This window comes from Mirounga leonina, unplaced genomic scaffold, assembly GCF_011800145.1.
Source record: "Mirounga leonina isolate KUSES-001 unplaced genomic scaffold, KU_Mleo_1.0 Mir_94, whole genome shotgun sequence".
Classification (NCBI taxonomy): domain Eukaryota; kingdom Metazoa; phylum Chordata; class Mammalia; order Carnivora; family Phocidae; genus Mirounga; species Mirounga leonina.
Genome location: NW_023270855.1, coordinates 2,625,773 through 2,646,289, shown reverse-complemented (window position 1 = coordinate 2,646,289; position 20,517 = coordinate 2,625,773). Strand labels below are relative to the sequence as shown.

General features: G+C 42.1%; 1 protein-coding gene and 1 pseudogene across 1 annotated transcript in view; both read right to left on the bottom strand.

Annotated features, from left to right (window-relative positions):
• Positions 1 to 20,517, bottom strand: part of RAB7A (RAB7A, member RAS oncogene family) — a 75,883-nt gene that overhangs the window by 49,995 nt on the left and 5,371 nt on the right. The window lies entirely within an intron of this gene.
• Positions 2,036 to 2,722, bottom strand: LOC118005772 (annotated as a pseudogene).

Genomic DNA, 20,517 nt, shown 5'->3' with positions numbered 1-20,517 from the left:
CTAACAGGTTATTTTTAAGTATGAAATCTTCAGATATTCTACATATATAAGATCATGTAATCTGCAACAGAGATAATTTTACTCCATCCTTTCCCACTTGGATGGCTTTTATTTCCTTTTCTTGACAAACTGCTCTGGTTAGAACTTCTAGTACTGTTATGAATAGAAGTGGTGGCAGTAGGCATCCTTGCCTTGTCCCTGAACTAAATCAGAGGAAAGAGCTATCAGTCTTTTACCACTGACTATAATGTTCACTGGGTGCTTTTCATATATGACTTTTATTATATTGAAGTGATCATCTTCTATTCCTAGTGTTTCAGTCACGAAAGGCTGAATTTTGTCAAAGGCTTTTCCTGCATCAATTGAGATGATCATGTGTTTTTCTTGTTCCTTTCACTTTGTTAATGTGGTGTACTATATTGATCACTTTTTCAATGTGCAATCATCCTAGCATTCCAGGAACAAATCCCACTTGCTCATGGTGTATAAATTCTTTTAACAGGCTGCTTAATATTTGGTTTGCTGGTATTTTACTCAAGATCTTTGAATCATTGTTTGTAAGGGCTACTGACCTGTAGTTTAACTTTTTTTTTGGTAGCATTTGCCTGGTCCTGGTATCAGAGCAATGTTGGCTCACAGAATGATTTAGTAAGTGTTCCTCCCTCTGACTTCTGGGAAGAATGTGAGGATCGGTGTTAGTTCTTTAAATGTTAGCATTCACCAGTGAAGACATCAGGTCCAGGGCTTTTCTTTGTTCGTAGGTTTTGGGTAACTGATTTGATCTCCTTACTTGACAACAAGTATGATTTTTATTGGGTCGGTTTTGGTAGTTTGTGTTTCCAGGAACTTATTAATTTCATCCAGGTTATTAAACCTGCTGGTATACAAGTGTTCATAGGACTCTCTTATAATCTTTTTTTTTCCCTGTAGAATTGGTAGTAACATCCCCACAAAGTTAATTTCTGATTTTAGAAATAGGAGGGTTTTTTTTCTTCTTAGTCAATCCAGCCGGAAATCTGTCTGCTCTAATCTTTATTATTTCCTTTCCTTCTACTAGCTTTGGGTTTGTTCTTTTTCTAATTCCACAGGAAGTAAAGTCAGGTTGCTGATTAGAGATGTTTCTTCTTAGGGCACCTAGGTGGCTCAGCTGGTTAAGCATGTGACTCTTGGTTTCGGCTCAGCTCGTAATTCTCAGGGTTGGGAGACTGAGCCCTGAATGGGGCTCTGTGCTCAGTCCAGGGTCTGCTTGAGATTCTCTCCCACTCCTCCCCCTCTGCGGACCACCGCCCCCCACCCCCGCGCTTGTGTGTGTTCCTTCTCAAATACATAAATAAAATCTTAAAAGAGAGGTTTCCTTTCTTTTTTTAATGTTAGCATTTATCACTATGAATTTCCCCCTTAGCAGTGCTTTGCTGTGTCGCATAAGTTTTAGTATATTGTGTTTTCATTTTATTCATCTCTTAAGTATTTAAAAATTTCCCTTGTGATTTCATTTTTGGCCCACTGGTTCTTTAAGAGTGTGTTGTTTAACATCCACAGATTTGTGAATTTTCCAGTTTTCCTCCTGTTACTGATTTCTAACTTCATCTCATTGTGGTCAGAAGAGAAATTTGTATGATATCTATCTTGCCACCAAGCCTTAAATTGTGGCCTAACACCAGGTGTGTCCTAGAGAAGGTCCCATGTGCACTTGAGAAGAATGCATGCGCTGTTGTTGGGTCCTGTGTCTGTTAGATCTGGTTGGGTTACTGTTGTTCAAGTTCTCTATTTCCTCACTTCTCTGTTCTCTGGTTCTACCCACTCTTGAATATCATTGTGAAATTACCTATTTCTCCCTTCAGTTCTGTCAATTTTTGCTTCATATAATTTTTTTTCATTTTAACAGTTTTTGTTTTTTTAAAAAGATTTTATTTACTTGACAGACAGAGAGAGAGCATAAGCAGGGGGAGCGGTAGAGAGAGAGGGAGAAGCAGGCTCCCAGGACCCTGGAATCATGACCCGAGCCAGAGTCAGACGCTTAATCGACTCAGCCACCCAGGCGCCTCTTAACAGTTTGTATTTAAAGTTGCATGTAAGATTACTCCTGCATCTTCTCAATTCTTTCTTCCTTATATATGCCCTTTTCTTTTCCTACTTGGCAAGATTTGGCTTCATGTTCAAGGATCTTTTGGCAGTCTTTGTCCAGTTTTAGTCTAGTGATAACCACCTTGCTAAAGTGAATGTCCACATGGACAGCTGTGCCATTTGCCTTCTCTCGCTGTACTCATTCAATGTAGATAACATACTTCTTCCTGTAAACCTGGGCTACTTTGCCAATTTGCTGACCTTTGTAGTGTCCTCGCACTACCTGCAATTCATCATCCTTTCAGATGGGCATGGAATGAACGTTTTACTTCTGTCCCAGCTCTTTGGAAAGAGGGGAAGACATGCTCTTCTTGCAAATTTTTTGGGAAGGTGCACTGAAATGCTGCTTATGGTTCTTGCTCCGGTCAGAAGTCACAAAGGGATTGAACTTCATTTTGGCCACTGGCGCTTCAGTGATGGCCACAAAAGGGAAGGGCTGCGTCATATAATTTGATGACCTGTCATCAGATGTAATAAATGTTTACCATTATTTTATCTTCTTGCTGTACTGAACCTTTTATTAACATATGTTCTTCTTTGTCTCTTGTAAATTTTTTTTATTTAAAATCTATCTTGGGGCGCCTGGGTGGCTCAGATGGTTAAGCGTCTGCCTTCGGCTCAGGTCACGATCCCAGGGTCCTGGGATCGAGCCCCACATCGGGCTCCTGGCTCAGCGAGGAGCCTGCTTCTCCCTCTCCCTCTGCCTCTCTCCCTGCTCATGCTTTCTCTCTCTCTCTATCTCTGTGTCTCAAATGAATAAATAAAATCTTAAAAAAAAAATCTATCTTGAGGGGCACCTGGGTGGGCTCAGTTGGTTAAGCATCTGTCTGCCTTCGGCTCAAGTCATGATCTTGGGATCCTGTGATCCAGGCCCACATCAGGCTCCCTGCTCAGCGGGGAGTCTGCTTCTCCCTCTCCCTCTCCTCCCCCTGCTTGTGCTCTCTTTCTGACAAATAAAGAAATAAAATCTTAAAAAAAAATTTATTTTGACTCATTTCAGTACAGCCACCCCAGCTCTCTTTTGGTTACTATTTATGTGAATTATCTTTTCCCACTCTTTCATATTCAAATTTTTTGTGTCTTTGGATCTAAACCGAGTCTCTTGTAAATAAATAGTTGGATCAGGTTTTTCTATCCAATCTGCCAATCTGTCTTTTTGGAGTTTAATGCGTTTATATTTAAAGAAATTACTGATAAGGAAGGACTTATTTCTGTCACTTTGGTGTTTGTGTTCTATAGGCCTTAATAGCTTTTTGATTGTTCTGCACATCTTCTTCTGTGTTCAGCTGATTTTTTTTGCAGTAAAACATTTTAACTCCCTTCTCATTTCCTTCTGTGTGTATTCTATAGCTATTTTCTTTGTCATTACCCCTCAGTTTTACAGATATTAATAAGGTACCTTATTGTGTTGTATGCAACAAAACCCTTTCCTATAGTACTGTGATGCTAACAGAGTTGTATCATCATTTTGAGACCAGAGTTTAAGCAAAATGAAATGAGTATTTTAAGTGTAAACACTGAGGTCTTTAAAGCCAGAAATTATTACAGATTTCCAAACTAGAAAGAAAAAGCCCACTGAAGCACCACACATTTTAATTTAATTTAATTTTCAATAAAGTAAATATTACTAATAATGATCTTTGGAATCTTTTAAGGAAAAAAAAAAAAAAACCTGACTGGGTGGCTCAGTCAGTTAAGCGTCTGACTCTTAATTTCAGCTCAGGTCATGATCTCAGGGTTGTGAGACTGAGCCCTGCATTGGGCTCCCTGCTCAGCAGGGAGTCTGCTTCAAATTCTCTTCTCTCCCTCTCTCCCCACCCTCTCTCTCAAATAGATAAATAAATCTTAAAAAAAAAAAAGGGCAAGAAAACCAATGTAGATTATCCCCAGCCATTATCAGCCCATTTCTTGCCCTGCACCACTGTGATGGAACTACAAAGACCCATTTGGGCCCCTGTCTAGGCCTAGGTTTTTGGTCTTTATAGCTCAGAAAGCTGATTTCTGGTGACCTGATGGACTTTAGTAACCTGACAGGTTTACTCCTTTTTTTCTTTCCATCTTCTTTCTTTTTCTTATTTTTCTTTGTTCTACCTTATTTTTCTTCATTGTCTTTTCTCATTTTTATTCTTTTATTAGCATAGTTAGTAAGCGTAATTATTATTTTATATCATTAGTGTTGTTAGCACAATGAGTATCGCCAGTTAGTACAGTTAGCAGATCACCATGCAGCACGGCCTTGCAGCCATCTCTGCTAACAAATCACCCCTATCTACAATTACGAGCTCCTTGAGACCACTGGCCAGGGTAACTGCCAGTGGTGAGGTTAGCCCAGCACATCTTGACTGGGACAGAGGCTGTGAAGGTCACTAAGAACAGTCAGCAGAGCTCCTCCAGTTTCCAGGGACTTTTCTAAGACGCACACAGCACAAAGGCCTTGAATCTCACCAATACTGTAAAGTTGAGGTGACTGACACTGAGGAAGCACTATTCCTTGTCTTGGAGTACGTTAGTGGAGGAGACATGTTTATTTACAATGGACCATGGCCACATGACAGAGAAAGAGGCCAGAGGCAAATTCCAGCAGCTAGTATCCACTGTGCAGTAGTGCCACCAGAATGGTATCATCCACAGGGACCTGAAGCCAGAGAACCTTCTTTGTGACACTCAGATGAATGTAAAAACTGCAAACTTTGGCCTCAGCAATGAGTTCCCCACTGGCCATAAGCAGAACACCTACTGTAACGGCCTCCCTTATACTACCCCAGAACCCTTCCTGTGCCAAAAGTACAATGATCCAAGGTCACTTGCGGGGCTCAGTTGGTTAAGTGTCCAACTCTTGATTTCAGCTCAGGTCATGATCTCAGGGTTTTAAGATCGAGCCCCACATCGCCCAGCATAGAGCCTGCTTAAGATTCTCTTTCTCTCTCCCTCTGCCCCCACCCCCCAAATACAACGATCCACTATGGTGGATGTGTGAAGCATGGTAATCATTCTGTCACTATGGTCACTGGTGTCCCTGCCTTTTGTGGGAGAGGACTTCAGGGAGCTACAGAAGCAGATCCTAAGGGGGCAATACCACATTCCAATGTTCTTTATCTCTTGAATGTGAAAATCTCGAGAAAACTGATGACCCTCAACTGCAGTGATAGAGGAACATTAGAAAATATTATGAGGGGGGTGCCTGGGTGGCTCAGATGGTTAAGTGTCTGCCTTCGGCTCAGGTCATGATCCCAGTGTCCTGGGATCGAGTCCCGCATCGGGCTCCCTGCTCCTTGGGAGCCTGCTTCTCCCTCTGCCTCTCTCTCTCTGCCTCTCATGAATAAATAAATAAAATCTTTAAAAAAAAAAAAAAGAAAGAAAATATTATGAGGGATCCAAGGATAAATATGGGCCAGGAAGAGAAACTCACATCTTACAGAGTGCCTCATGACAACAAGGACCCCCGGGGTGACAAAAGTAATGATGAACATGGGCTATGGGTGGGACCAGATCCAGGACTCATGAACAGCATGGAGGTACGAGAGTGTGATGGCCTCCTAAGTGATCCCAAGCTCAAGAAACCCAAGGTGAAGGGCCACCCCCATCATAATAAGCCCCTCCCCCCCTTCTGCTAACCCTAACAGTTGCATTCTTTCCCCAACCTAGAAGGTTCAGCAGGTGTCTTGACAAGGCAGTAAAAAATACCTGCAGCAAGCCTGCTATTTCCACCTGGGAGCACCAGAACTCACAGTAGAAGGCCACAGTGCCTGCCAGTCCCCCACACCCCGTCTGGAGTCAAGGACCACCATCCCCAGCTCAGCCCCCTAGCAGTGGCCCTGGGGCCTCCTCCACCCCCAGCACCAGCAGCAGTAGCACAGCACCAGAGGGAACCAACTGTCCTCAATGTGTGTCCTTAAAAGGAAACCCTCTGCAAACCATGCAGCCTGATGGTACAACCCAAACCTCTCCTTCAGGTCACAGCCAGGGCCAACAGCAACGGCTGGCAGGTTCCTCAACTTTATTCTAAGACACTTTTTTTTTTTTTTAAGATTTTATTTATTTATTTGAGAGAGAGAGAATGAGAGAGAGAAAGCACATGAGAGGGGGGAGGGTCAGAGGGAGAAGCAGACTCCCTGCCGAGCAGGGAGCCCGATGCGGGACTCGATCCCGGGACTCCAGGATCATGACCTGAGCCGAAGGCAGTCGCCTAACCAACTGAGCCACCCAGGCGCCCTCTAAGACACTTCTGTTTTAGGCTGCCCAGCAAGAATCAGAAAGGCAAACAAAATAGAGGCCAATTTAATCTCTCATGGTGAATGGCCGAGGCAGAAATCAAATCAAAGACCATGGGGGAGGTCGAGCTGTACTTCCTGAATTTTAAATGAAGAGAAAGAAGATGCTGAGCTCCAGCAAGCCTGACAACACAGTACAGGTCAGCTAGAGACTAGGCACAAACAGCTGCAGATGGGAGCAATGTAAGAAGTACATGCTGTGTCTGCAAGATACTTGGGGAAGAGGACTTAGTTATTATTGATAAAGAAAGATTTACTTCCACCATGTACCATTCGTTTTCTGTATATCTATTTTTCCATTGTTCAGTTCTTCATTTACTGATATTTTTTGTATTTAGTTGAATTTTTAATATAATTTTTAAAAAAGATTTTATCTGAGAGAAAGCGCGCAAGCGGGGAGAGGAGCAGAGGGAGAGGGAGAAGGAGACTCCCTGCTAAGCAAGGAGCTGGACATGGGACTCGATCCCAGGACCCTGAGATCATGACCTGAGCTGACGGCAGACGCTTAACTGTCTGAGCCACCCAGGCGCCCCTAATGTAATTTTTATGTATCATTTTGGTTCCCTCTTCTTTCCTCTTCTGTATATTTATTATTTTCTTAGTGGTTACCTTGGGGATTACAATTAACATCTTAAATTTATAATAACCTAATTTAAATAATATCAATTTAGTTTCAATAGTTTACACTCTGTTCTATTCTGTCCTTTCTCCTTTACATTGTTATTATCATAGATTACATCTATATACATGTGTGCCTGTTACGACAACTTATAACTTTCATGTTTCTGTCATTTATTCAAAAAAGATTTTACTTATTTATTTGAGAGAGAGAGAGAAAGCACAAGTGGTGGGGAGGGGCAGAGGTAGAGGAAGAAGCAGATTCCTCACTGAGCAGGGAGCCCGGTGCAGGGCTCCATCCCAGGACTCTGAGATCATGACCTGAGCCAGTAGGGAGACACTTAACTGACTGAGCCACCAAGGGGCCCACGTGTTTCTGTCTTTTAAATCATATATTTTTTAAAAAGGACAAAACAAAAGAGAATACTGGCTTTTATAGTTACCTACACCAGTCTTCTTCTTACGGCTTTGAGTTAGTATCTACTGTCTTTTCACTTCAGACTGAAGAACTCCCTTTAGCATTTCCCATGGTGCAGGAGTACGGGTAATGAATACCCTCAACTTTTGTTCATCTGGAAATACCTTAATTTCTCCTTCATTCTCGAAGGATAGTTCTGCCAGATATAGAAGTCTTAATTGGTAAGGTTTTTCCCCCCCTTTCAGGACTTTAAAAAACATCATCTTTACTGTCTTCTGGCACCCATGATTTCTTTCTTTTTTAAAAAAGATTTTATTTATTTGAGAAAGAGAGAGACAGCCTGAGTGGGGTGGAGGGGTAGAGGGAGAGGGAGAAGCAGACTCCCCACTGAACAGGGAGCCCGACATGGGCCTCGATCCCAGGACCCCAGGATCATGACCTGAACCAAAGGCAGACACTACATGACTGAGCCACCTAGGTGCCCCTGGCATCCATGATTTCTGATGAGAAATCAACTGTTAAAATCTTATTTAGAATCCCTTATATATGACAAGTTGATTCTCTTGCTTTCAAGTTCTTGTTGCTTTGCAAATTCAAGTTACAATTTGACTGTAATGTGTCTTGGCACAGATTTCTTAAGTTTATCCTCCTTGGAGATCATTAAGCTTCTTAGATGTGTAAATTCATTAAATTCTGGAAGTTTCTGGAGATTAGATTTTCACAAACGTTTTGTTCCTCTCTATATATTCTCCTCCTGGAGCTCCTATGAAGTGTATTTGGCATGCTTGATGATGTCTGCAGGTCCCTCAGGCTGTGTTCATTTTTCATAATTTTCTCTTTCTGTTCCTCAGGCTGAATAATTTTGATGGTCTTACCTTCAGCTTGCTGATCTTTTCTTCTGTCTGCTCACATCTGCTGCTAAACCCTTCTAATAAATTTCATTTCAGGGGTGCCTGGGTGGCTCAGTCGGTTGTGTGTCTGACTCTTGATTTTGGCTCAGGTCATGATCTCAGGGTTGTGAGATGGAGCCCTGCGTTGGGCTCCCTGCTCAGCAGGGAGTCTGCCTGAGATTCTCTCTCCCTCTCTAAAATAAACAAATAAATCTTAAAAAAAAATTTTCATTTCAGTTACTGTACTTTTTTTCTGCTCCAGAATTTGTTCCCTTTTTATAATTTCTTTCTTGATGGTCTCATTTTGTGCATTGTATTCTCAATTGCCTTTATTTCCTTGTCCATGATTTCCTTTAGCTCATTGAGTATATTTAACACAGTTGACTTAATGTCTTTTTTTTTAAAAAACAAGGTTTATTTATTTTATAAATGAGAGACAGAGAAAGCACGGACAAGCAAGGAGGGGGTAAGGGAGAGAGAGAGAAGCAGATTCCTTGCTGAGTACGGAGCCCAAAATCGGTCTCGATCCCACAACCCCAGGATAATGACCTGAGCTGAAATCAAGAGTTGGGCGCTCAGCCACCCAGGCGCCCTGATTTAATGTCTTTAACTTATAATTTCAATGTCTAAGCTTCCTCTGAGATGGTTTCTGTCCAATTCCTTTTTTTCCTGTGAATGGGCCACACTTTCCTGTTTCTTTATATGTTTCATATTTTTTTCTTGTGTGAGAAATGAACATTCTGAGTATTATAATGTGGTATTCTCACATTGGATACCAGGAAATCTCACTCTCCTGTTCCTCAGGGATTGCGGATTGTTGTTTGCTGAGAGCAGGAATTGTCCATTTGTGAGCACAGCAATCACTTATGAAAGATCAGGAGTCTATCCCTTCATGAAGCACACCTCCACCCAATCGGGTTCCAGAGTTCCAAGATAGTTGATTCCAAATATTCTTTGAAGGTCAATGGCTGACTTGGTAGAGGGAATGACCTCTAAAGCTTCCCACTCAATCATTTTGTGTGATATCACTGCAGTCTATAGTCTTCTAATTAATTTAAATTATCAGTGAACCAGTCCAATTTTCAGACCTTGACCAAACTCATTCAAGCTCTTGAATCACTGCTAATTCTCTCAGCAGAAAATGCCAGGTACATGCATTTTTTTTTTTTTTTGACATAAGTATGATTTGTTTTCTAGTTTTGGTAAAGGGTCAGGATGAGTCATTCCCTCCTTAAATGTAACATCTTTCTTAAATCTCTTGTAACCACAGAGGACCACCACAGGAAAGGAACTGATATGTGGCAGAAGACAAAGATAATCTAATAGCACAGACTTAAAATACCAAACTAGTGGCTCCTGGGTTTAAGTACTATTCAAAATACTAGAAGTGATATGTAGTATTAAGAGGTGGCTGATGGGAGCATGGCATAGAATTTACTTCGGAAGTCTTTATTCTAGGTACAACTGTCCAGTGCTCTGAAGGTACAGCTGGAGTTAATACTTCTAACTCTGTGCTCAGAACACATTAGGGACTTGAAGATTTGCTAAAATATTTAGCTTCCTTTGTCTTAATAGAAGCATCTTTCTGGAAGCATATGTAAGAAAGGATACAAAGAATGCTCCATACAGCTAAAGTACTTAGCTCTCACTCCAGAAGCCTTCTCTCTCTAAAACATGCCTTTTTGGGGAGCGCCTGGGTAGCTCAGCCAGCTGGGCATCCGACTCTTTTTTTAAAGATTTTATTTATACATTTGACAGAGAGAGGGAGGGGACAAGCAAGGGGAGTGGCAGGCAGAGGGAGAGGGAGAAGCAGGCTCCCTGCTCAGTAGGGAGCCAGATGGGATGCGGGGCTAGATCCCAGGGTCCTGGGATCATGACCTGAACCCCTGAACCGAAGGCAGACGCTTAACCAACTGAGCCACTCAGGTGCCCCGGGCATCCGACTCTTGATTTCAGCCCAGGTCATGATCTTGGGCCCCATGTTGGGCTCCACACTCAGCAGAGTCTGCTTGTTCCTCTCCCACTGCTCTTCTCCCTGCTCTCTCTCTCTCCAATAAATAAAATCTTAAAAAAAATGCCTTTTTGAAGCAATAAATTTGTATCAGCAGGATAAGCTTGGAGTTATAATGTCTGGGAAATTAATGTTCTAACAGTCAGCAATTCCCACCAAACAAATTCTCCCTCCAAAAACAGCCAAACTACCTCACAATTAACCTGTCAATAGCTGTGAATATGAATGAGTTCACTATGAATATGACATAATCATTGGTTAGGAGCAATAGGGGAAGTTGGGAACTTATATTCAGTATCACCAGAAATGGATACAAATCAGGGTACCACACCATGCCAGCACTGCCCATGCATCTTTGGTTAATGGTTAATCCTATTTTTTCAGGAGCAGTTAGCTCTATTTCCTTTTTCACCGTCGCTGCTGTGCTTGCCCATGCCTACCCCTATCTGTGCAAAATCTGTCAAATAGGTGTCCCTGCTTTTCGAGCCATAGTCACCATCTTAGACCAGGCTTGCGCATATCCTACCCATGCTATTTTATTATTTTTTTAAGATGTTATTTATTTGACAGAGAGAGAGAGAAACAGTGAGAGAGGGAACAGAAGCAAGGGGAGTGGGAGAGGGAGAAGCAGGCTTCCAACGGAGCAGGGAGCCCGATGGGGGGTTCGATCCCAGGACCCTGAGATCATGACCTGAGCTGAAGGCAGGCACTTAACAACTGAGCCACCCAGGTGCCTCTACCCATGCTATTTTAGTTGTAAATCCTTGCAACTAGAATAATGTACCACATATTTTGTCATTTTCCTTTCAAATATGTAAATACGGGCAGATTATGAAATGTGGTTAATATGAAAATGAGAGTACCACAAATCTGTTTGTCTTTAGCCACATCATATAGTACTTCCTACCTGGGCTCTTGAGTAGTAACATACCCGGAAAACACAAAGCCTGCCACACAGAGTAGTAGTGTATACCACGCCAGCTTTCTTACTGTATTCAGTCCCAATTTTTCCTCCTCATTTTCAAGGCCTACCATCCTCTCAAATCTATCAATTCAAATCAATTGCTGCCAAGAATCTAGACGCCCTACTTCCAGGTTCTGCCACATTAACATACTGGGAAGGTCATGGGTCCACTTCTCTCCTTTCCTTGATGCATCTCTCGCAGCCAAGAAAACCCAAGTGGTGAAAAGAGTTCTGCCCCTGCTTCACAATGTATATTCAAAACACATAAACGCACACGGGCAGACTTACATGTATTATGAGTGAACATTCTAAAATGTAGTTAGTTTTTAAGGTAGGGTACAGAACAAGATAGGCTCCCATTTGTGTCTATTAGGTTGAAACCTATGAAAATGTCCTTTCTGTAGGTCAAAACCAAGCAACTTTATAGGGTTCACTGTCTCTAAAGTAGGAGGGATTAGGGTAGGAAAATATTTGTTTTCAAGGTTTCCTTCTGTACAATTAGATGTATGAAATTTATCATTACCTCTTCACATCCAAAAACTGAACACCTGTCCAGAAGCCTACTATCAAATGTTTTTCACACTTCATTATCCCCTTTTGTGGGTGGCTCCTCATGTGTCACAGAGTCAAAAAGAAAAATTCCTCCAGGACAGGAACTATCTTACTCCTTTGGCATTTCCCTAGCATAGCACCCGGTACAAAGCATCCTTTGGATGCTTGCATGTCTGAATGACTACATTCCACTTTCCCTGTCACCAAGGGTGGAACCTGTTCTCTACCACAGTAGTGGGAAGCAGAAAAACCAACTCCTCAGATTCTGACATGCACTGTTTGATTTTGGCCCGTGAACAACCAGAGGTGAAGTTACTAACTGTATACACCATCTGTCTAGGGAGGGCGTACCTTACAAGGCTGACCAACATGAGCTCCTCCTCACTCCCCTCCCACCCCCCTTCCCAAACTCACAAGGGGAATCTTGCTACTGCCTCACCTCTCCAGTGGGCTAAGTCTGGCCACAAGGTTCCACCCTTCACAGAAACAGCACACCTTTCTCTCCCCCAAGTAGATCACGGATGCTCTTTATCTCCAGATTACTTTATGGGCGCACAGAACTGCAAGCCACAGAAGACGTCAATTTGGCAGGGGCAGGTGGCAGATGAAATCCAGTCACATGTAGACAGGATTTCATATTGTTGTCATGCAGAAATGATTAGCTACAACTTTAGAAAATAAGCAAGGGGAAAAAAAGATAGAACCTGTTGACCAAGTGTACTTTTTTCCTGTCTAAAACACAATCGTTTCTCCCAATTCAAACTGCTAACATTTTTTCAACAGCCCTGAAAATAAAGACTGGCCCAATGGTCTACTCTTTATCTGTAAAAATTAATTAACTCCCCCCCCTTTTTTTTTAAAGATTTTATTTATTTATTTGACAGAGAGAGATACAGCAAGAGGGAACACAAGCAGGGGGAGTGGGAGAGGGAGAAGCAGGCTTCCCGCGGAGCAGGGAGCCCGATGCGGGGCTCGATCCCAGGACCCTGGGATCATGACCTGAGCCGAAGGCAGACGCTTAATGACTGAGCCACCCAGGCACCCCAATTCCCTTCTTATTTGTTACAATTAATTAGTAAAAAGAAAAAAAAAACATTTTTAGCTCATGCCAAGTCTGGGACACTCGTATGGAATCTGCTATTACAACCCTCCAATAGGAGTGACAAAGAAATCTAATTTGTCAAAGTTAAACAAGAAAAGTTGGTAAAAAAAAAAAAAAAATCCATCTAGAGTGTAGATTATGAACTGTGTGTGTTCAAATACTGCAAGAAATGACCATAGAAGGCAAAACATGAAATGCATAAAAACTTCATGAATAGGGCGCCTGGGTGGCTCAGTTGGTTAAGCGACTGCCTTCGGCTCAGGTCATGATCCCAGGGTCCTGGGATCGAGTCCCGCATCGGGCTCCCGGCTCAGCGGGGAGCCTGCTTCTCCCTCTGACCCTCTCCTCTCTCATGCTGTTTCTCTCTTGCTCACTCTCTAATAAATAAATAAATAAATAAAATCTTTAAAAAAAAAAACTTCATGAATATAATTTAAAACCTAATACTTGCTTTCCAAAGTCTTTTTTTCAATCCATCACCTAAGGCAGTTGGGTTACAAGGACTGAAAGATATGTACCACTGCCCTATCAAACACAAGGCTCCTTGGGGGCCAGAAAGCAGGTTTTCTACTGTTTGTAGAGCTACTACCTTGCACGAGGCTTGGGATGTAGTGGTGCTCAATAAAACCTACTGACTATATGAGAAATTACACAGTATTTGTCCCAGACATAGGGGAGAGAATTTAGCTGCCTCTCTCTGCCAGGGCACCTTAGAAAAAGCTTCTTCTAAATTTCTTGATGGATGAAACTGCCAAACTGATTAAAGGACCAGGACAAGGGAGTAGAAAGAAAACCGATTTAATCAGAAGCAAACATATTCTGAGCCTAACTCTGACAGAGTTCTGTGAAAGATGGAAAACTGCTGAACTTATCAAAATATATTATGAAGCAGAAGCAAATAAGACAGTGGTACTGATGAAGAATGGATCAGATGAATTAAAAAAGATACATGTAGGTGGGTAATTAGTGTGTGATAAAAAGATTTCTAGTCAGTGAGAAAAGGATGACAATATAACAAAATACTGGCACAACCGTATATTTGGAAAGATTCTGATGTCATATTGCATCATACATAAGAATTCCAATATGCTAAGTACTAGGGAAAAACATTGTTTTTATTACCGTTAGGATAGGGAAGGCCTAATATAATAACATGAAACCCCAAAACCAAAACAAATCGACGATACTGACTACAGGAAAGTTTCTTTACTACAAAAACACACCATTAACTAAACCCAGCCATGAGAAACAGCCTGGAATGTTTACAACATGAAAAAGGGTCAATATTCTTGCTATACAAAAAGTTTAGGTTGGGCGCCTGGGTGGCTCAGTTGGTTAAGCAACTGCCTTCGGCTCAGGTCATGATCCTGGAGTCCCGGGATCAAGTCCCGCATCGGGCTCCCTGCTCAGCGAGGAGCCTGCTTCTCCCTCTGACACTCCCCCCTCTCATGTACTCTCTCTCATTCTCGCTCTCTCAAATAAATAAATAAATCTTAAAAAAAAAAAAAAGTTTAGGTTAAAACAAACAACCCGCCTCACTTGGGCGTTAGAGAAAACAATCAATTCACAGAAGAAAAATAAATAAATGGCTAATATTTTTTTAAAAACTTAATCTACTCATCAAAAAATGGAAATGGGGTATCATTTAAATTTTTCCCACTAGTTAAACTGGCAACCATTAAAAAAATTGACAATCGGCAACTATATAAATAGAATTCTCAAGCTACAAAAGTTAAGTAGACAAACTTTTTGGAGGCAGTATGGTAATGAATACCAAATTTTAAGTATGAATAACAACTATACTTTAAGGAAGTGATCAAACAAGTGGATGAAGATAACTATTAAATAGCTGTCTTTAAAAAAAAAAAAAAGATTTTATTTTTAAGTAATCTCTAGACCCAATGTGGGGCTCTAACTCACAACCCTGAGATCAAGAGTCACATGCTCCATTGACTGAGCCAGCCAGGAGCCCCTTAAATAATTTTCTTAAAGAGAAAAGTTGGAAGTAACTGAAACACTCATTTAGAAGATGGTTAAACTTGGTAAATGCAATATTATACAGCTATTAAAAAAGAGTAGGTACTGGGGGCGCCTGGGTGGCTCAGTCGTTAAGCGTCTGCCTTCGGCTCGGGTCATGATTCCAGGTCCTGGAATGGGGCCCCGCATCGGGCTCCCTGCTCCGCGGGAAGCCTGCTTCTCCCTCTCCCACTCCCCCTGCTTGTGTTCCCTCTCTTGTTGTGTCTCTCTCTGTCAAATAAATAAATAAAATCTTAAAAAAAAAAAAAGATTTTATTTATTTATTTGAGAGAGAGAGAATGAGAGAGAGCACGAGAGGGAAGAGGGCAGAGGGAGAAGCAGACCCCCTGCTGAGCAGGGAGCCCGATGCGGGACTCGATCCCGGGACTCCAGGATCATGACCTGAGCCGAAGGCAGTCGCTTAACCAACTGAGCCACCCAGGCGCCCTCAGGTCATGATCTTAGGGTCATCAGATCGAGCCTTGCATTGGGCTCTGCGCTCAGTGCAGTCTGCTTGAGATTCTCTCTCCCTCTCCCTCTGCCCACCCCCCCTACACACACTTGCACACGCACGCACATGATCTGTCTCTCTCTCATATAAATAAATCTTTAAAAAAAAAAAACAGTATGTACTGACAAGGAAAGGTGTGCAGTACATTCAGAAAAATTTTAAAAAGCAAGTTACAGAAGAGTGTGTACTGTATCATCCCATTTAAATATAAACATGTAAGTCTGGAAGTATAGCCACCAAATTATCCAGAAGTGTGATAGAGAACTATTCATTTGCTTCTGTAATTTAGAAACAAGTCCATTTTAGAAAAAATCTAACCACCTAGGGATTCCTGGGTGGCTCAGTTGGTTAAGCATCTGCCTTCGGCTCAGGTCATGATCCCAGGGTCCTGGGATCAAGTCCGGCATTGGGCTCCTTGGCTCAGCGGGGAGCTTGCTTCTCCCTCTGCCTGTCACTCTCCCTACTTGTGCTTGTGCTCACGCTCTCTCTCTGACAAATAAATTTTAAAAAGTATCTTAAAAAAAAGAAAAATCTAACCACCTATGGTGAGGTTACTTTTGCCCCTCAAAGTGAATGAGCAGGGCTCCTTGTGGGTGATAGCTTCTGAAATGGCTTAAAGGGTCTTCAAAGTTTCTGATGGTGTCATCTTGACAGTTGGGATACTGCAAAAGCCACTGCAGTATGATCAAGAGCCAAAGAAAGCCAAAATATGAAAGGATCTTGAGGACAGCCAATCCGCTACTCTCATCTTTCAGAAGTGGAAACGGAAGCTTAGTTAACTTACTTAAGAATCATGCTGTGGCCCTGCTTAAGGAAGTCTCCCAGTCCTACAGCTTCTGGCCTACTGATTTCAAACAAACGTGAAGAATTTACAGGTATTTCTTTTTTTCAGCCAGAGAACACAACAGATGAGAACACACACACACACACACACACACACCCTAAAAGCCACCTGGAGCAGAGAACACAACAGATGAGAACACACACACACACACACACACACACACCCAAAAGCCACCTGGAGAATATATTTTCAGTTCTTTCTTCCAAATGATTAGGGAAAACAGATAAATTAGTATCTACCCTGAAGCCCCTCTCCTAGAGTAGGCAAGACACATATATAAAATGTGTGTAAGACACATATACGAAATACCAGTCATAGGCATTCAGTGAAAGCTGAGAATGGTATGGGCTGACGCGGCCACAAACAGCTTTAAAAATGGAGCTGGTGGTACCTGAGCCAGGCAGGATGCCAAAAGACAGAACCCAGAAATGAAGGGAAGTGGCAGGAACCAAGCTTAAGGAAACAGGGAACAAAGTGTGGTATGGAACAGGTAAGTAAAACAATACAGGGTGTGCATCAGAGAAAGGACAAAACCAGGAAGACAAGCTGGAGGCGGTTTGTGGAGGGACATAACCAAGGGCAATGGAAAACCAGGGGTTCTGCAGGCAGGGAAGGAAGAGGACCTAAGGAGTATTTTTAAGACTATCTGATAGCACCTTCCAAGGGGGACAAGGCATGGGAGGGTGAGAAATCAGTTAAAAGACAGCTCGTAAGTCTATAGGTTTCCAACACTGAAAACACGGAAGGCAAGGGAACGCTCACTCAGATTCAAATTGTTTCTTTCACACCTACTTCTGCAAAGGGTACTTCGAGGCACTTAAATTGAGATTATCACACGTCATTTAAAAGAAATAAATTTCTACAAAAAAAGAGAGAAAGATTTCTTAGGATAAAAAGGTGATCTGTGAATAAGGCAACTTGGTATCCTTTTCTGCATTTAAACTGCCAGTTGATGGGAACAACAATCTACAAGTGAGCCATTCATTCCCCAACAGCTATTACTACAGCAAGCCACTGTAAAACTGGTACTATTTCCCAAATATTTCCAACTCTGTGCTTTCCAGGTCCACAGTAAAATCACACTCCTTAGTGTCTTGTATGGTGTGACTCATTCTGGCCAGTGAGCTGTAAGCCGAAGTGACGTGTCATCCTGGGCTGGAACATTTAACTGCAGGAGAAAGACCCTCCAGTAGTTCTTTTTCACTTTGCCAAGACACCCAGCAATATTCCATATCGTGGCTGCTCCTTCAACTGATGTAGGAATGATGCAGAGCCCCTGGAAAACTCATGCTGCACATGCTGCACGAGCAGAAAATAAACCTATGTTGCTTTCAACCATTTTGAGGTGATTTGTTGCTGCAGAGTAACCTAGCCTATTCAGTCTCGTATTGCTGGAAAACTGACTACCTGAAAACTTATATTTCAAAAGAAACAGAATAATCAAAACACATTTCATTTTTTAAATTTTTATTTTAAAGATTTATTTATTTGTTTGAGAGAGAGAGATAACAAGTGAGAACACAAGCGGGGACGGGGGTCGAAGAGGGAAGCAGGCTCTCCACGGAGCAGGGAGCCCGATGTGGGGCTCGATCCCAGGACCCCGGGATCATGACCTGAGCCGATGGCAGACGCTTAACCAACTGAGCCACCCAGGCGCCCCAAAGCATCCTTCTTTTAAAAAAAAAACCCTAAGTAAAACTGAACAATAAAATTTACATAGGCTGATCTTCCAGATAAGATGTTACTTTTCTCACCGCTATTAGGGTTAAAAAAAACATCTGATAACTTGGAATATGAAACGCCAGTCCCAATACTGAGCACTTCCTTTTGGGTCATTTCCTTATCTGGAAAGAGACAGTCACAACTCATCAGCTGCTTGGATTTAACTCTGAAGTGAAGCTTAAACAAGGTAACAGCTGATCTCCATAAGAGACTGATTATATATACACTTTGTTCCATGTATCAGTCATGGGGTGGGTGTGGGGGGGGGCGGGAAACTAAAGCAACTTTTACAAAGAAGCAAGTTCCTGGGAAAGCAATTCCTGTTGAGGACTCTGCAGTCCAGCCCAATAGATTCTTGACTATAATGCACCCCACTGCTCTCAAGCTAAGGCAGGTACCAAACCAAGAGCTGAGTCTTTAGCTAGGGACCTGGATGATGGTGACTTTTTTTTTTTCTTTTATGGTGAAACAGACTGGAAAGCAGAGAGCTAGTATAACAGTTACACAGAACTATTCTCAATAGCTCAAAGCTTTTGCTAGTAACTGTAGGTTATCTCAAGCATTTACCCAGTAAAATAGATTGTCCATAAAGTGATAAGAGGAGCCCACAATGGGCTGGCTGGCTAAAGAGTAAAACCATAAACTGTTTTTTCTCCATCCCATCCGTCCCAAGCCAACTCCTTTTAATCCATGTTAAAGACACTTCTGAGGAAGGACCTCTTTGAAGGCTTAAACACATTTGTATTTGAGTCCCAGCCCCACTAATCTCTCAATATGTGTTTCTCTAGGTAAATTATAACATCAAAGTCATTCCTTATTCATAACTGGGGTACCACCTGCCTTACTCAATAGGGTCGTGAGGTTCAAGTGAGAGGATTATGTCCTATCCTAGCTTTATCTAGTGAAGTATCACTTTGTTAAACATAAATCCTTCAAGAAGGCACTTGAGTGCCTCCCCTCCCCCATTCCACCTGGCCCCCATACATATATGGTCATTCCCAATTTGGAGATGCTGCAGCTACTCCATCTACCTTAGCATTTCCCTACCTCCATTCATTTGCTTATGTCATTCCCTCCAACTATAATGGGTTTCCCCAGTCTTGCCTCCATACCAAAACTCCACTCCACACCTCTAGCATTTTCTTTAAGCTGTTTTTATGACTCTTATCCACCTTGTTTTTACAATTATTCCTAAACCTCCAGTGATCTTTATTTTATACTCCCCACAGCTGCCAGCAGTATTTTCTTATACCAGACAATAAAAATCTGTCAAATGAACATAGAACACAGTTTAGCATTCAGGAAAGCTCTATATATTAATCATTGGCCCAGAAGCATAACTTATGTGCTACAAATAGTAACTTACTATGTGAAGTTAGAACTGGAAAAAAAAAAATTTTAAGTTTACTGAGTAGTATCTCAAGATCCATCCTAGAAGGATTCATCCCTGCCCTCCAGGAGTTTAGAGTGGGGGAGGGGTAAAATCATGTAATATTATTCCAACCAAACTAAAGTCTAGAGCAGATGTACAAAAAAGCTCAAGATCACTCAGCCAGAAAGCTGCTGGTCAAACACCAGTATCTAAAGGGACAGTCAGACCATGCAAACAGGCCTATTTCTAACATGTGTATGAAGGAATCCAATATTTTAAGAACTCAAGTGCAGATCAAAGAAGAGTTTGAAGGAAAGCACTGTTTATTATGGCTAGATTTATAGCCCACAGATGATACTTTTAGGCCAATTCCACCACCAGGAATGGATCCAGATTATAAATGCAAAAACTAATCCACAAGGGCAACTATGGAGGACTAACCACTCACTAGGCTGAAACCATTCTGCTTTTCTTTTCTTTTCTTTTTTAAAGATTTTATTTGTTTATTTGAGAGAGAGAGCACATGAGAGGGGGGAGGGTCAGAGGGCAAAGCAGACTCCCCGCTGAGCAGGGAGCCCGATGCGGGACTCGATCCCGGGACTCCAGGATCATGACCTGAGCCGAAGGCAGTCGCTTAACCAACTGAGCCACCCAGGCGCCCCCATTCTGCTTTTCTAACCCTAACGGATTTACAAAACATTTACAAGACATTGTCTCAAACTATAACACACTCAGCTCCAGAAACAACTTCTCCACTCCCTCAAGGACTACCTACACTGGTACTGAATGGGGCCATAAAAAAACAGGTTCCTAGCAGAGGGGCAAAAAAATGAAAAAGAAGACAAGTGTTAGCAAAGATGTGGAATATTTGGAACCCTCAAATACTGCTGATGGGAGTGTAAGCTGGTACAACAATTGGATAATTGACAGTATCTACCAAAGTGTAACAGATATCGGCATGGGATGAAGTGTATCCCCACCAAATTCATATATTCAAGTCCTAACCCCCAACACCTCAAAATGTGATGATCTTTGGAGACAGGGTCTTCAAAGATGTGACTGAGGTTAAATGAGGTCATGAGGGTGAGCTCTAATCAATATG